A 17,940-nucleotide genomic window follows, 5' to 3' on the forward strand; every position below is an offset into this window, starting at 1 on the left:
ACTATATGATTATATACAAAAATACCATCAGGGCACCTGCTTGAAGCGATTTGAATAGGAAGAGTGGGATTGCCTATTTCCTATTGTAAACATCTCGTGGATGAAGGGCGGGCTCTTCTCCCCATCTATTGAGACAATCTGGGAAATGAGGGCTAGATTATTTTTTGTATGTACTAACTTTCTTCTGGAAGGAGATTCTCTATTCATCCCGTGGATTCGCATAAGTGTCTCTGCTTATGGAACCACCCCACCCATTTTTGGCCCTTCATACAGGAGTTTGATGAAATATAAACAATAATATAATCATGATCAAATCGTTTGTCAGATATGGCCAGTGCTATCGGCAGGTGCCTTGCTACAATAGATGGTAGTATCATCATCACATCATCATCACTCACCCCCATGTCACACTTTTTGTATGAAGCATCTGCCACTGGGGCGATAGTGTAGACTAGACTAGCAGTATCTGCCCCTGGTGCGATAGATATCACAGACAAATTCTGGGTATTTTGTTGAATTGCACGTTTCACTTATGCCTTCTGAGAAGCCTAATTATCATGCTAAAGATTCGCAACCTCGATTAAAATCGGCTCGCAACTGTTGACGACCATTCAATATGGATTGTCTATGGATCTGAAGCCCTTGAATATTTCATCCAGTCATATGGTCTCCCCCCTCGCCAGGGCCCAATGACGAAGCACCACAATCAGAATAATGTTACATTCAACCTCGCCATATAAACTGTCATACAAACCTGAAACGACTTGTGCACGGTAAGTCTCTATTCAAACCAACCTAAACCATCGGATGACACCCAAATTATAAATCACAATCGAGCGTGGCGGAGCAAAATTATTTTTTGAGCCACCCTAATTATTAGTTTGTTGCTGCCGGTGCCGTTGTTTACATTCGCTCCGCGATCAGTTTTAATCGTTTTTTTTCGGGCAAAAATAGCAGTTTATATTATGTTTTCGGTTTAAACAAGTGACTGATTTCGAAAAGTGATGTTTAATTTGCATTCCATCAACATTTCGGGCTCCTCATGTGTGGAGAAGTGAGTGAAAACTTGATTTTTCAGTGCCCTTTGAGAAGAAGTGAAGTGCAGTGATAAACCCACCAAATCGCGAACGGCTATTAAATTGGCACGAAACTGCTAATTTATGATAATATTCGAGCCTAAATACATAGGACTATTTGGATAAACATGTTCAGTATCACGGGAAGTGAAAAATATGCTGTAAACAGGTTAGTAATTTCAATATTAGACTTTTGTTCGATGCGGTTCGATGCATCCGAATGTTGGTGGGAGAGGAGTGCGGGAGGTGTGGGGTTGGCCCGTGGAGGGTCCGGTGCCATATTGGCGGCCATCGTGGTACTCTTCCAACTATGTCCTTAACTGCCTCGCTTTATACAATTTATTTTGTGACAAGCAGTTTGATACTAAGGATGTCAAAATCCTTTCAGACCGAACCGAGGGTTGAACTCGTTACGTCTGGTTTGACATCTGGCCAAGACATCTGGAGACCCATACAGTAAATTCATAGTTAAGAATTGCTCTTTGCAGTTCGCTAAAATATAAACCGGCTATATATTTAAATATGACAATGCTTGTAGCAAAACGTTAATTACATAGTTTGAATTTGCATCTAGTCGTTAGCTGATCTATTATCATGTGGAATATGTGACGATATGAATCACTTTTATATTCTCATTATAACTAACTTCAATGGTAATTGATGTAGTTGAAGCTATATGGCTCAGTATGAAGTGTCGAAATCCTTATTTACTCGCTTAAACGAACATTATCATCGTGATAGCTGCTAGATACATGGCATCAAGAATGGTGATTTGGTTTAGCAATTTCGCACTTCATAACGATGGATGTTAAATACTAATTTCGACGATGTTGAAATTAAAAAGCTGAAAGTAATATTATATCTGGCCTTCTTGTAATTCAGACGAATGAAATACGGCTTGGAAGCAGATCATGCTGAAGGTGGCTGGGTTTGAACCAGTTTTGTGCTATTTTGACGTAGGACTTACGTCTTTCTTTACTATACTGGGTGTCATTTAGATTTTTGGAAATCGAAAGCGTTACGCTGGAAGGGAAGATTTTGAACGATAATAGCGCCTTCATCTTTCCATGGATTTTGAAGATTTATATATCAATCGACTCGGACACTCTCCACCATTTTCCCTATTTCATTGAAACTCAAGATAATTAACGATAAGCTATTGAAAATTTCAATTCTTGTCAAAGCCAGTAAAAATTTCATATGTAACCAATCCCGTGTATTCCTAACACGGACATCAGAATTCGGTATGTCACGGGCCTTCGGGTCTACCGGAAGATTTTCTTTGTGTATAAAAGAAGCAGTGCCTGCCGTGTGCGAGTCATTACAGTTTGTGACAGCAGCGCGTACTGACGTGCTTTTTGACGTAGGACTTACGTCTTTCTTTACTATACTGGGTGTCATTTAGATTTTTGGAAATGGAGAGCGTTACGCTGGAAGGGAAGATTTTGAACGTTACTAGCGCCTTTATCTTTCGATGGATTTTAAAGATTTATATATCAATCGACTCGGACACTCTTCACCATTTTGCCTATTTTATTGAAACTTAAGATTATTAACGATAAGGTATTGAAAATTTCAATTCTTGTCAAAGCCAGTAAAAATTTCATATGTAACCAATCCCGTGCATTCCTAACACGGACATCAGAATGCGGTATGTCACGGTATGTTCGGGCCTACTCTAAGATTTTCTTTGTGTATAAAAGAAGCAGTGCATGTCGTGTGCGAGTCATTACGTTTCGTTCGTTCGTTCGCTGTGTTTACCAACACAGCGACAACATGCAGTCACCAACGGCAGAACTGCCGGTGGATATGCGATAATGCATGAAAGAAGCGGGCGCATTTTTTTTCATTCTGTGCTTGATGATGGTCGGATGCAGTGGTGTCGGTTGCGATGGAGGCAATCGCCCATCGCATCGCTCGAAGTTCAGACTGAGGCAGCGAGGGCAGCGGTGGTGGATGAAGAAGAATAAAATTAGACAGATTTAGTCTGCTCATCCAGGTGATTGGTTTCATAATCCACATGATCCTGGGATGGGTACGAGTCATGTCATATGACTGACCATATGTTAAGTTGTGCTTGGTACCAAACGATACGTACATTAAAACATGGTTATACTCTAATAGTTTCGATTCCCCAGCAAAAAAAAATCAACTACACTGATGAAAATGAAAATTTGTTTAAAATAATTACATTCATTTATTTGCAGAAGGCATTAGCATTTAAAGATGCACAATTAGCAATAGCGTGAATATCCATTTTAGATTAGAATTCGCTGTATTATATGTAAATGTTTTAAAAAAGCCCTCAAAAATAACTTCCAGATAAATATTTAAATAGACTTCATCTTATTCTTTGTTTTTCATTTTATAAGAAATTGTATTATTAAACTTGACTTAGACTCGGACTTTGGAGCCAAAGCATAAATAATTTTTCGTTGACGTATTAGCAGTACATCATCCATTTTAGTAGGGTTACTGCTTCTTGACTTGTTTCTTATTGTTGTGATTTTTTCAGCAGTAAGCACGCATGTTAGCAGAAAGAAGCAACGAAATTGATTCTGTATTTATTTGTTTGAAAAACGGGATAGTTCCAATTTTATTAATAGAATTTTTCAACAATTACTATCATCAATAAGAAATCTATAAATTCCCTACATTTGCTTGAGTAAATAAGCGATTTATAGTTAGAAACAAAGCAATTCTAATTATGTATTTAATGATTAGTTTTATTTCCAGAAGTTTTGAATAAACAAATTGCTAATAATTCTACACAGCATGGAAGTTGTCGTTTGCAATATCAATACTATAATCAAACTCCATAGATACAAAAGTTAGAAGTTAAATGTAAATACGCTACGCTTATACAAGTCCTACGTCTACTCACGGTTATGTTGAAAACATTACCCATTGCTCGCTTTTTGCTCGCGCATTTTTCGTTTCGTTCGTTCGATCGCTGTCTACCTACACAGCGACAGCATGCAGTCACCAGCGGTAAAGCTGCCGGTGGCGAATATGCATGAAATAAATGGGCGCATTTTTTTGCCATTCTGTGCTTGATGATGGTCGGATGCAGTGGTGTCGGTTGCGATGGATGCAATCACCCATCGCATCGCTCGGAGTTCACGGCTAGAGGCCAATGATGGGTGAGGTAGCAAGGGCAGCGGTGGTGGATGAAGAAGAATAAAATTAGAGAGATTTGGTCTGCTCATCCAGGTGATTGGTTCCATAATCCACATGATCCCGGAATGGGTACGAGTCATGTCATATGACTGACCATATGTTAAGTTGTGCTTGGTACTAAACGACACGTACATTAAAACATGGTTATACTTTTCAGTTCTGACACAGTTTTGACTTCCCAGCAAAAAAAAAAACAACTACACTGATGAAAATGATGATTTGATTAAAATAATTACTTTCAATTATTTGCAGAAGGCATTAGCAATTAAAGATGCACAATCAGCAATAGTGATCATATCCATGTTAGATTAGAAAATTTCGCTGTATTACATGTCAATGTTTTAAAAAAGTCCGCAAAAAATAATTTCCAGAAGAATATTTAAATAAACTATCTTATTCTTTGTTTTTCATTTTCTGAGAAACTGTATTACAACTTGACTTAGACTCGGAGTTTGGAATCAAAACATTAAATAAATTTCCGTAGATGTATCAGCAGTACCTCCTCTATTTTAGTAGGATTACTGCTCCTTGTTTCTTATCGTTGTGATTTTTTTTGGGGCTGTATTTTTTTGTTTGGAAAACGGGGCAGTTCCCCTAAAATAGCACATTTTGCCCAAGTTTGAAAATTTTATAAATAGAATTTTTAAACTTCAAATACTATCATCAATAAAAGATCTATAAATGCCCTACATTTGCTTGAGTAAATAAGGGCTTAATAGTAAGAAACAGCCTCCTTAGCCGTGCGGTAAGACTCGCAGCTACAAAGCAAAGACCATGCTGAGGGTGGCTGGGTTCGATTCAGTGCCGGTCTAGGCAATTTTCGGATTGAAATTGTCTCGACTTTCCTGGGCATAAAAGTATCATCGTGCCTCATGATATACAAATGCAAAAATGGTAACCTGGCTTAGAAACCTCGCAGTTAATAACTGTGGAAGTGCTTAATGAACACTAAGCTGCGAGGCGGCTCTGTCCCAGTGTGGGGATGTAATGCCAAGAAGAAGAAGAAGAAGAAGAAGAAGAAGTAAGAAACAAAGCAATTATAATTATGTATTTAATTATTAGTTTTATTTCCAGATGTTCTGAATAAACAAATTGCTAATAATTCTACACAGCATGGAAGTTATCGTTTCCAATATCAATACTATACACCCAATATTTTTTCACACGGTTGGTATTCTTTAATTTCCCGGTTAACCTGATTTTTCACAACTTTTTAAATACCACCTGAATTTTCTTTGATTTTTTGTGATTTTTTTCGTGGGGTTAACTCATAGTTTCATCAACGCTAAAGGTCGTAATCAACTAAAACCCACCCGTGTAAAAAAAGAACCGGGTTGTAGTGCATAAATTAGTTGAGTTGCATATTGCCAACAGATGTGGCACAGCAACAATAATTCCCATCGTCAAGGTCTTGCAACGTGGGCAAGAACACCCAAGTGCAATAGCCCATGTTGCAACCGCCAACGATGCTCTTTTCCCAAGCTCAATATTCCCAGGCTAAATGATTCTCGAATTTCACCTGTAACTTCAGTGTTGGTGATAGTTTATTGTATCAAATTAAAGAAAGCTTGCAGAAAAATTGTGTCAATGCCTACCGTTGACATCAAATTGGGAACCTCGTTGGTTAATACCTACGACGGTTCCCCCGCTCAATTAAATGCTTTCGTCGATGCTGTCGCGTTGTATTCCGACACCGTCGATGCGGAATTTCAAGCGGCAACAGCTGATCAGAAGGCTGCCGCGAAAGCCACAGTAGTACGTTTTGTAAAAACAAGGTTAATAGGATCAGCGCGCCAAGCAATTGGCGAGTTGAATGACTTACAACAGATCATCGCTGCAATTAAACTTCGCTGTGGAGCAAAAATTTCAGCGGACGGAGTTTTAGCCAAGCTTAAAGCTGCTAGGCAAACTTCTTCCACTGAAAATTTTGCGAGACAGTGGAAAAACAACTGATGATTTACGATCGGCATACATTAACGAAAATATTCCGGCAGACACTGCCGAAAAATGGCTACTAAGCGCGGTGTTGAAGCGCTAGCCACCGAATAAAAAATCCTGAATCAAAATTAATTTTGAAAGCAGGAACTTTCGGAAAAATTAGCGATGCAGTTCAAAACTGCAGGAAATCGAAAGGCAGGAGCCGTGAACGTCTGGACCACAAATTTTTTCATGTAAGAGGACACCACATTGGTTATAGAAGCCATGGCCGCGGTCTCAGTGGCCGAGGGCCCCGACCTCGGGGTAGAAATTCTTTTCACACTGGCCGCTACAACGGCAATAGTAATTTTTCCAACAAATTCAGAACCAGTTCTAATGGCAATTGGCGTGGTGGAAACAGCTATCAGCACCAACCACGCTACCAAGGGACCACCTGGCCGTCACATTCTTTACAACAGCCAGGGAAACTCCCAGGTCCCCCAACTCCAACCACAAATTGGGGGAACAGCAAACAACCAGCAAACGCAACAACAAATCCCTCCCCAGCAATTAGCACAAATACTGGTAGTAATTTTGTAGTCCTAAGATTAGATTTTCTTGAAACAGAATGCACCTTACTGGTGGATTCTGGATGGAGCAGAAATATCTATTTTCAAGGCCAGCAAAATACTCCCCACAACTTTTGTTAATACTAATGACCAATGCTATATTTCTGGAATCAACGACCATTCAGTGTCTACATTAGGTACTGCTACAACAAATATTTTACTACCAAATCAAGGAAAACTGCAACATAAAATTCATTTAGTTGATGGTCAATTACCGATTCCCACCGACGGAATACTCGGTAGAGATTTTTTATGCAATTATTTCTGTTCAATTAATTATGACACCTGGATGCTAACAGGTAGATGCAAATCAGATTTTTTGAAATCCCCATTCATGATGACATGGATGGTAATATTTTCTTCCACCTCGATGCGAAGTGTTTAGACGCATAAATATCGGAGATACTCATAAAACCTTCTTAGTAAAATCCAATGAAATAGTCCCTGAGTGTTTATCTCTAATTCAATAATCGATTCCAACAACCCCTTTTGAAATTTTGAACACTACAAATGAAACAGTCAAAGTTAAACGAAATTTTTCTAGTTACTTACTCGATATTGAAAACTATGAAATTTATTCTTTCAATAAATTACCAAGCGACAATTCTAGGCATCAGCATTTATTGTCTGAGCTTAATTTGGAACACACCCCACAAGATGTAAAATCAAATGTAATTAATTTGTGTAAGAAATATCAGGACATATTTGCTTTGGAAACTGATAATCTTACATGTAACAATTTTTATAAACAGACCATAAACCTCACCGACAATTCACCGGTTTACATAAAAAATTACAGACTTCCCGAAATTCATCGCGCGGAAATCAAAGTTCAAATTGATCAAATGTTGCAAGGAGATATTATACAGCCTTCAGTATCTCCTTACAACTCACCGATACTTGTTGTCCCTAAGAAATCTACAACAGACGATAAAAATGGCGTCTCGTTATAGATTTTAGGCAACTGAATAAGAAAATTCTAGGAGATAAATTCTGCTCCCTAGAATTGATGATATTTTAGATCAGTTAGGTAGAGCAAAATATTTCTCTACTCTAGATCTGATGTCCGGATTCCATCAAATTGAAATTGATGATGCTTCGAAACAATTTACAGCCTTCTCCACCGAAACAGGTCATTACGAATTTAAGAGACTTCCTTTTGGTCTCAATATATCACCTAACAGTTTCCAGCGGATGACGACCATAGCTTTGAGTGGTCTTCCCTGCGGATTGTGCATTTTATACATCGATGACATTATTGTCATCGGCTGTTCAATTAAACATCATTTACAAAATTTAGAACTTGTTTTTGAAAAGCTTCGTCAACGTAATTTGAAGCTTAACCCTGCTAAATGTCATTTCTTTTGTTCTGACGTGACTTATCTTGGTCACCATATTTCAAATGAAGGAATCAAGCCCGATAAATCAAAATTTTCAGCAATTAGTAATTTTCCCACACCTAAAAATGCAGACGATGTTCGACGATTCGTTGCATTTTGTAATTATTACAGACGTTTTATACCATATTTTGCAGATTTAGCCCATCCCCTAAACAATCTATTACGAAAAAATGTTAAGTTTGAATGGTCCGAAGATTGTAAAAATTCGTTTGAAATTTTAAAAAACAAATTATTATCGCCTCAAATTTTGAAATTTCCTGATTTCAAAAAGCCTTTTATCTTATGTACCGATGCATCTAAAATGGCATGTGGTGCTATGTTAACACAATCACATGGAGACACTTATTTACCAGTGGCATATGCAAGTAAGTCCTTTACTAAAGGTGAACGAAATAAGTCCACCATAGAACAAGAACTAATTGCAATCCACTGGGCAATCACCCATTTTCGACCTTATCTATACGGAAGGAGGTTTACAGTCAAAACTGACCATCGACCTCTCGTATATCTATTCACAATGAAAACCCTTCGTCAAGATTGACTAGAATAAGAGTTGATTTGGAAGAATTTGATTTCAATATTGAACACGTAGAAGGAAAGCTTAATGTCGGCGCCGATGCACTTTCACGTGTAATTGTTGATTCAGATGAACTAAAAACTATCTCTGTTTTACTGATACAGACAAGGTCTATGACAAGAAGAAAACCAAGCAATGTCACTCAAATCGATAGCCCAAAGACTGATCACCTTAGAGCATACGATTCAGTGAATAACATTGATGCGTTTGATCTTCCCAAACTAATAACCGAAATTGATGAGATACAGACAACGGTGTCAATAAAAATATATGATAAAAAAGCGAGCAATGGGTAATGTTTTCAACATAACCGTGAGTAGACGTAGGACTTGTATAAGCGTAGCGTATTTACATTTAACTTCTAACTTTTGTATCTATGGAGTTTGATTATAGTATTGATATTGGAAACGACAACTTCCATGCTGTGTAGAATTATTAGCAATTTGTTTATTCAAAACTTCTGGAAATAAAACTAATCATTAAATACATAATTAGAATTGCTTTGTTTCTAACTATTAAGCGCTTATTTACTCAAGCAAATGTAGGGCATTAATAGATTTCTTTTTGATGATAGTATTTGAAGCTTAAAAATTCTATTTCTAAAATTTTCAAACTTGAGGGGAACTATCCCGTTTTTCAAACAAAGAAATACAGAACAAATTTCGTTGCTTCTTTTTGCTAACATGCGTGCTTACTGCTGAAAAAAATCACAACAATAAGAAACAAGTCGAGGAGCAGTAACCTTACTTAAATAGAGGAGGTACTCCTAATACATCAACGAAAAATTATTTAATGTTTTGATTCCAAACTCCGAGTCTACGTCAAGTTTAATAATACAATTTCTTATAAAATGAAAAACAAAGAATAAGATGAAGTCTATTTAAATATTCTTCTGGAAGTTATTTTTTGAGGGCTTTTTTAAAACATTTACATATAATACAGCGAATTCTAATCTAAAATGGATATTCACGCTATTGCTAATTGTGCATCTTTAAATGCTAATGCCTTCTGCAAATAAATGAATGTAATTATTTTAAACAAATTTTCATTTTCATCAGTGTAGTTGATTTTTTTGCTGGGGAATCGAAACTATTAGAGTATAACCATGTTTTAATGTACATATCGTTTGGTACCAAGCACAACATAACATATGGTCAATGACTCATACCCATCCCGAGATCATGTGGATTATGAAACCAATCACCTCACTATAGGATTTCGGGCGGTCATTAATCGAAAATGTCATGTCTTCCGAATTATTTTAAAATATTTTCTCTCCATTGTCAATACTCTAATTAAGAGAAATTCTGAATTTGAAGTCTCTAGGTGCACTAGTTCCAAAGATATAAGGTGGCAAAAGTCAGAAATGGGTAAAAAGTTAGCAAATTTTCTGAAAAATATTTTATTTTCAACTATTTATTGAAATATTTTTAAATGTTTTTTCTTCAATGTTAATACATCATTACAAAGGTTATTGTATAAGCTTTTAAATGGTGTGCAAAAACTAATGGTTACACTGTGAAAAAAATTGAAAAAAATGCGGAAGCAATATTTTTTCCAAAACGACGCTATTTTCAACTTTGATAGTGAAGAACTTTTTTCCTCAGGAATCCCCAGGTTCTTTTATGATACACATCAAGGACAAAGCTTCGACTAAAATGTCCTGAAAGAATTTCTTGCCAGTATTTGCAATTAACAGAGTTAAGTCACTCTGATTTTTTTCATTTGTTTTTTACCGTGTTTTGCCTCTCTCGTACTCCAAGGTTAATGCTCATTCCAAAAACGAATGTTTGATAGAAGGCCCGGAGACCCCTAGTGGTATATATCAACTAACTCAGCGCGAAGAATTGAGGTGATGTCTGTATATGTGTGCATGCGCGTCTGTATGTATGTGCGCAAAAGAACGCAATCGCCATTTAGACACTTATTTGTGTCCGATTTTCTCGCAACAAGTTTCATTCGACGGGAAATCTAGTCCCATCGTTTCCTATTGAAAATGGGTCAGACTGAACTATGCGCTCAAAGGGTATGGTCAAAATACATTTATTGGTAATAACTTCGACTTTATTTATAACCATTTGAGCTCATTTAATTAACTTTTCAAAGGAGTAAATGAATAAAACCCCCAATGCAATGCAGCACAACGGTAACGGAAGGATTTAACAGTTCGCTCATATATTTCCTGTCAAATTTTACTGTTTCCGTCGCCATTCCGCTGAAATGCGTTTGGGGCTTGAGTGGTTTGAGTCATTCTCTAAACCTAATTTTCTGAGCTATTCATTAGCTACTGATGGAGAACTAAATATGAGATTTCATAATATGTAAATATTTATAAATCTCCTGGAATCAATAATTCCTGACATGTTTATTGCAAAAGTAAAGACGAACAATATCTTAGTTAGAACGGAGCGTATGAAATTCCTGCTAGTGTTCATGAATGTCTGGCTAATGGTAGGAAATATTTATTCACTCATCTACACTTTGAGGTTCACTGGCTGAACAACCAGCGGAAAGTCAATATAAACAGTTGAAGAAATTTAGAACTCATAATGCAAGAAAATGATCAAGAGAGGCAAATGTTGACATTTTCCTTCGTGCCTTATATGAATCAGATCCATTTTAAGCTCGATTTGGATAACGAGGAGACGTTGGAAAAAAATTTTCACTTAGTTATTCTTATGCCATGCGTAATTTTGTAATATTTGAAGATTTTCAAAAGTTCTTTATCTTCTAATACTTTAGATGAATTTATCTCATCTTCCATCGTTGATGGAATTGAAGAAAATATCATTGAAGACTTAAACCTTGACACAGAAAAAGAATGATGCTGTATATAACTTGTAGAAATCATGAAAACAAATCAAAAGTAATTCAAATAGTGTTGTTATTTAAATTAAAAGAATTTTGCTTTTCGGAAGAATGGAGCATTCTTACATTCCACAATGAATGTCCACATTTTTGAGAATATATTAATCTCATTTTTGAATAACTTGTACACGTAAAATGTCATGGGATTGCGATTTCTAATTTGCTAATACCCTTTTTCAAAAGTTATTTTCAATTCTGATTATTTGATTAACATTTAATGCTTTATGATCCTTCAGATCCTAGTACTTTGTCAAACAAATTGTTCTAAATACAAATTGTGAGGCATGAGAGTGAGAACAAAAAAATATCACGGAATGTCATGAAATTAATGTCATTTAACATGATCGCCGCCATAATGTCCATAAATTGCTGAACTTAGTTTTTGTACAGCCCCTTCCTTCTCCTTAAGAAAACGCACGAAATTTCAACTTCCCAAATAGGTTTGCTTTGTCACGTTAATCGAACCTATGAAAAAATAATTACGTAATTCATAGACGATCCCCAAAGGGGTTGGAAATTGTATATTCATGCTATTTCGACCATACACAGCTAAAACTAAGTGGAAAATCACTTTAAAAGTCCAATTTTATTTTTGACCGCTCGCTTGTATGGGGATCCCCCATAGTGCACCTGGATGAGCAGACTAAATCTGTCTAATTTTATTCTTCTTCATCCACCACCGCTGCCCTCGCTGCCTCAGTCTGAACTTCGAGCGATGCGATGAGCGATTGCATCCATCGCAACCGACACCACTGCATCCGACCATCATCAAGCACAAAATGACAAAAAATGCGCCCACTTCTTTCATGCATTATTGCAGACCCGCCGGCAGTTCTGTCGCTGGTGACTGCATGCTGTCGCTGTGTTGGTAAACACAGCGAACGAACGAACGAAACGTAATGACTCGCACACGACATGCACTGCTTCTTTTTATACACAAAGAAAATCTTCCAGTAGGCCCGAACATACCGTGACATACCGCATTCTGATGTCCGTGTTAGGAATGCACGGGATTGGTTACATATGAAATTTTTACTGGCTTTAACAAGAATTGAAATTTTCAATAGCTTATCGTTAATAATCTTAAGTTTCAATGAAATAGGCAAAATGGTGAAGAGTGTCCGAGTCGATTGATATATAAATCTTAAAAATCCATCGAAAGATAAAGGCGCTAGTAACGTTCAAAATCTTCCTTCCAGCGTAACGCTCTCCATTTCCAAAATCTAAATGACACCCAGTATAGTAAAGAAAGACGTAAGTCCTACGTCAAAAGCACGTCAGTGCGCGCTGCTGTCACAAACTGTAATGACTCGCACACGGCAGGCACTGCTTCTTTTATACACAAAGAAAATCTTCCGGTAGACCCGAAGGCCCGTGACATACCGCATTATGATGTCCGTGTTAGGAATGCACGGGATTGGTTACATATGAAATTTTTACTGGCTTTGACAAGAATTGAAATTTTCAATAGCTTATAGTTAATAATCTTGAGTTTCAATGAAATAGATAAAATGGTGGAGAGTGTCCGAGTCGATTGATATATAAATCTTCAAAATCCATGGAAAGATGAAGGCGCTATTAACGTTCAAAATCTTCCCTTCCAGCGTAACGCTCTCGATTTCCAAAAATCTAAATGACACCCAGTATAGTAAAGAAAGACGTAAGTCCTACGTCAAATAGAAAAAGAATCTTGCTCAAGCGCAATTTTCTGTAATGATGTGCACATCCACTAAAGACTTTAAAGAAATTATTGACACAATTAACGAAATGGCCAAGTACTTGAATATTAAAAAGCTAGCAATTGCAAGGAACAGTATTATTTTTCGAAGATAAATACTGAAGAGTTTAAATCATTATACAACCAATCTCACAACGAAGTCGACGTAATTATCTATACACCAGCGATAATTGTTTCAAACCAAAATGACATCAATCAAATAATTCTCGAGAACCATACATCCCCACTTGGAGGACATATTGGTACTACAAGATTATTGAATAAAATACGTAAAACATACTACTGGAAAAATATATGAAAATCTATCAACCAGTTCGTTAAGAACTGCATTGATTGTAAAAAGAAACAAACACACGGTACATACGAAAGAAAAATTCATTGAAACCACTACTCCCACGAAAGCATTTAATGTTGTGTCCATTGATACAATAGGCCCCATGACCAAAACTAAAAAAGGAAATAGATATGCATTAACACTACAATGTGATCTCACAAAGTATGTTATTGCTATACCTATACCTGATAAGCAAGCTCAAACATTAGCAAAAGCATTTGTTGAGCACTTTATACTCATATACGGATGCCCAATTTTAATTAAGACCGATTTAGGAACAGAATATAAAAATGAACTGTTCAATAATATATGTCAACTACTGTCAATTAACCACAATTTTTCTACAGCTTACCACCCCCAAACAGTTGGCGCCCTTGAACGCAATCATCGATGCCTTAATGAATATCTTCGACAATTCATTAACGAGCAACTCGATGATTGGGATTCTTGGCTTCAATTCTATACTTTCTGTTACAACACTACTCCCAACACTGAACATACATTCACGCCATACGAATTAGTTTTTGGTAATTTGGTAAATTATCCTCGAAGTTTAGTGAACCCCTCAAAAATCGATCCAGTTTATAACTTGACAATTATTATACAGAACTAAAATTTAAATTGCAATATGTAGCAAATAAGGCAAAAGAACTTTTAGTCAAATCTAAACATAGGAGAATAGCTAAACAAGCAGAAATAGCAAACCCCATAAATATTAAATTAGGAGAAAAAATACTTTTAAAAACTGAAAACAATAGAAAACTAGACAAAGTTTATAATGGACCTTTTGAAGTGATAGCAATAAGCCACCCGAATGTAAAAATCAAAAATTGCGAAACAAACGAACAAAAAACAGTGCATAAAAATAGAATTGTAAAACTTTAACAAACAAACTACGTTACACAAAATTGTATAGTAATTTTTAAAACATAGAAGGTGTTTGGTAACATTAACTTCAAAATTCAAATGATTTCTCTACGATCATCATTTTCCTTAAAAGGGGGAGATGTAGTGCATAAATTAGTTGAGTTGCATATTGCCAACAGATGTGGCACAGCAACAATAATTCCCATCGTCAAGGTCTTGCAACGTGGGCAAGAACACCCAAGTGCAATAGCCCATGTTGCAACCGCCAACGATGCTCTTTTCCCAAGCTCAATATTCCCAGGCTAAATGATTCTCGAATTTCACCTACCGACGGGTTGTCAACTGCAATATAATTTTAACGCATATCGATGTTACCATGCGCCTCCTATTTACCGATTCTCTCATTCTCTCGATTTGTCTCTGTGAAACCAATTATGTAGTTTAGAATTAAGGCTCAATAGATTTCTTAAACTTGAATAAAATTCATTCGTATCGCAACCAAATACGTTACGTTACGTATATAGAAGACCTATGTCTACTTGCGGTTAAGTTGAAAACATTACCCATTGCTCGTTTTTTCGATAGCAAGTCCAGTGACCAATGCATTGAGACTGAAATATCCTCAAAAGAGGAAATACCCTCAAGCACTTGATTCTTAAAAAGGCGCCATTATGCAGACAGCTAGATAAATATACAAAACCTGGCCTCGACTTTCACTGGCAACCTCGGATTCATCCTTGCTCCACTCAAGTACCGTCAGATATCTTGAAGGAGGCGAGTATCACCTGTTGGTTGCTCCCCTTTCGCTACCAAGAGTCTACCCACGCTCGCTTGTTCGGGATCAGTCGCAAGTTGTGGGAAAGGGCAGTCCAGTCACGGTTTTTTTTGACGTAGGACTTACGTCTTTCTTTACTATACTGGGTGTCATTTAGATTTTTGGAAATCGAAAGCGTTACGCTGGAAGGGAAGATTTTGAACGTTACTAGCGCCTTTATCTTTCTATGGATTTTTAAGATTTATATATCAATCGACTCGGACACTCTCCAGCAATTTGCCTGTTTCATTGAAACTTAAGATTATTAACGATAAGCTATTGAAAATTTCAATTTTTGTCAAATCCAGTAAAAATTTCATATGTAACCAATCCCGTGCGTTCCTAACACGGACATCAGAATGCGATATGTCACGGGCCTTCGGGTCTATCGGAAGATTTTCTTTGTGTATAAAAGAAGCAGTGTCTGCCGTGTGCGAGTCATTACAATTTGTGACAGCAGCGTGTACTGACGTGCTTTTTGCTCGCGCATTTTTTTGTTTCGTTCGTTCGTTCGCTGTGCACAGCGACATCATGCAGTCACCAGCGGTAGAACTGCCGGTGTGTCTGCGAATATGCATGAAAGAAGTGGGCGCATTTTTTTGTCATTCTGTGCTTGATGATGATCGGATGCAGTGGGGTCGGTTGCGATGGATACAATCGCCCATCGTATCGCTCGCAGTTCACGGCTTGAAGCCGATGATGGCTGAGGCAGCGAGGGCAGCGGTAGTGGATGAAGAAGAATAAAATTAGAAAGATTTGGTCTGCTCATCCAGGTGATTGGTTTCATAATCCACATGATCCCGGGATGGGTACGAGTCATGTCATATGACTAACCATTTGTTAAGTTGTGCTTGATACTAAACGACACGCACATTAAAACATGGTTATACTATAACAGTTCTGATTCCCCAGCAAACAAAAACAACTACAGTGATGAACATGAAAATTTGATTAAAATAATTACTTATTTGTTTGCAGAAGGCATTAGCAATTAGAGATGCACAATCAGCAATAGTGTTAATATACATTATAGATTAGAAAATTCGCTGTATTACTTGTAAATGTTTTAAAAAAGTTAACAAAAAACTATTTCCAAATGAATATTTAAATAAACTTTATCTTATTCTTGGTTGCGTTGCGTTGCGTTGCGTTGCGTTGCGTTGTAACGGAGTATTTCGTAGATTGCATACTGATAGTTGTCATGTATATTCTTTTTACCTTTCTTACCCCAATTGCTTATGGATTTCCATTTGGGATTCAATGGAAATCCAATTGGGGGTCCAAAATGATAAAACATGAAAGCTATCATTGCCGGCCACGCCCATCTTCTCCGTTACTAGGAAAGGGAAGGAAATGATGATATGACATCTACTTAACGAGAGGCCAGCGACTCACCGACGCCCTCATAGATGTCAAGGAATTGGATGGTGGGTAGGGTATGTGGTTTAGGAGTATCATTATAAGCAAATGATAGAAAATTTGTGGAAATACGTTGGAAGTGACTTTGCTAAGAAATTTATGTCACTCCATTATCCTTGTCGATGATTTTCCTCGGATGGGGCGAAGGTATTAGCCTTGCCCTGGCTAATAGCCTAGGTTTAAGCGCCTTTGCTCGCTCTCTGAAACGAAAAAAGAGCAAAAAGAAATTAAATTCCCCTTCCCCCCTGATATGATAATGATTTTGATTTTGTAAATCTGTTTTTTATGGCTTTTTCATTTTTTTTAATGCGGATCAGTATATTATAATAAAATATTGAATCATGGAGAGACCCGTAATCATTATCATTAACATGATTAGACGGAATATAACGTTTTCTTTTCAATATAATAAATTGATATAATAAATGTGGCGTCTCGATAAGCTTTACGAGTAAATCCCAGGATTGTAGATCGGGAGACAATAAGTTGGACTAATACATTAAACTTTGCTTCCTGGTCTTAGTGCTTCATTTTGTCACAATAGAATTTAGTTTGTGAGAATACTAGAATGATATAAAGAATACCAAGATTTTTTTATGTACAGGTTATCCGACTTGTCAATATGCCCAACTCAGCCATCTTGGATTTTTGTATGGAATTTATGCTCGTTTGTTTACGTTTTGCACTGAAAATGTATGTTCACCCCCGCGCTGGTTATTCCCATCTACTGACGAAGTCGGATAACCTGTACATAAAAAAATCTTGAAGAATACATCGGGAAACAATAATATGTACAGAGGGATAGAAGAATATATATAATGATAACAATAAATACATGCAATGAAAATAATTCGTATGATAGATTTAACGGATTATGTTGATATTTAATTTCATATTTAATTTATCAACCGCAATGAACTAAGGAAGTAATCCTTAAGTTTCGTCCTTTTTCGATGTGGACATTGCCTTTGCCTGAGGAACGCAATGACAAAAGCGAAAAATCGAATGTCTCTTACCTTTGCTCGGCTTACGACTAGAACATCTTACTGAATTAATTGGCAGCACCATCGTTTAAGATAAGAGTATTATAGTCCCCAAGCAGGTCTCCATCGGTTCTGTGA

Source organism: Armigeres subalbatus, unplaced genomic scaffold, assembly GCF_024139115.2.
Source record: "Armigeres subalbatus isolate Guangzhou_Male unplaced genomic scaffold, GZ_Asu_2 Contig507, whole genome shotgun sequence".
Classification (NCBI taxonomy): Eukaryota; Metazoa; Arthropoda; class Insecta; order Diptera; family Culicidae; genus Armigeres; species Armigeres subalbatus.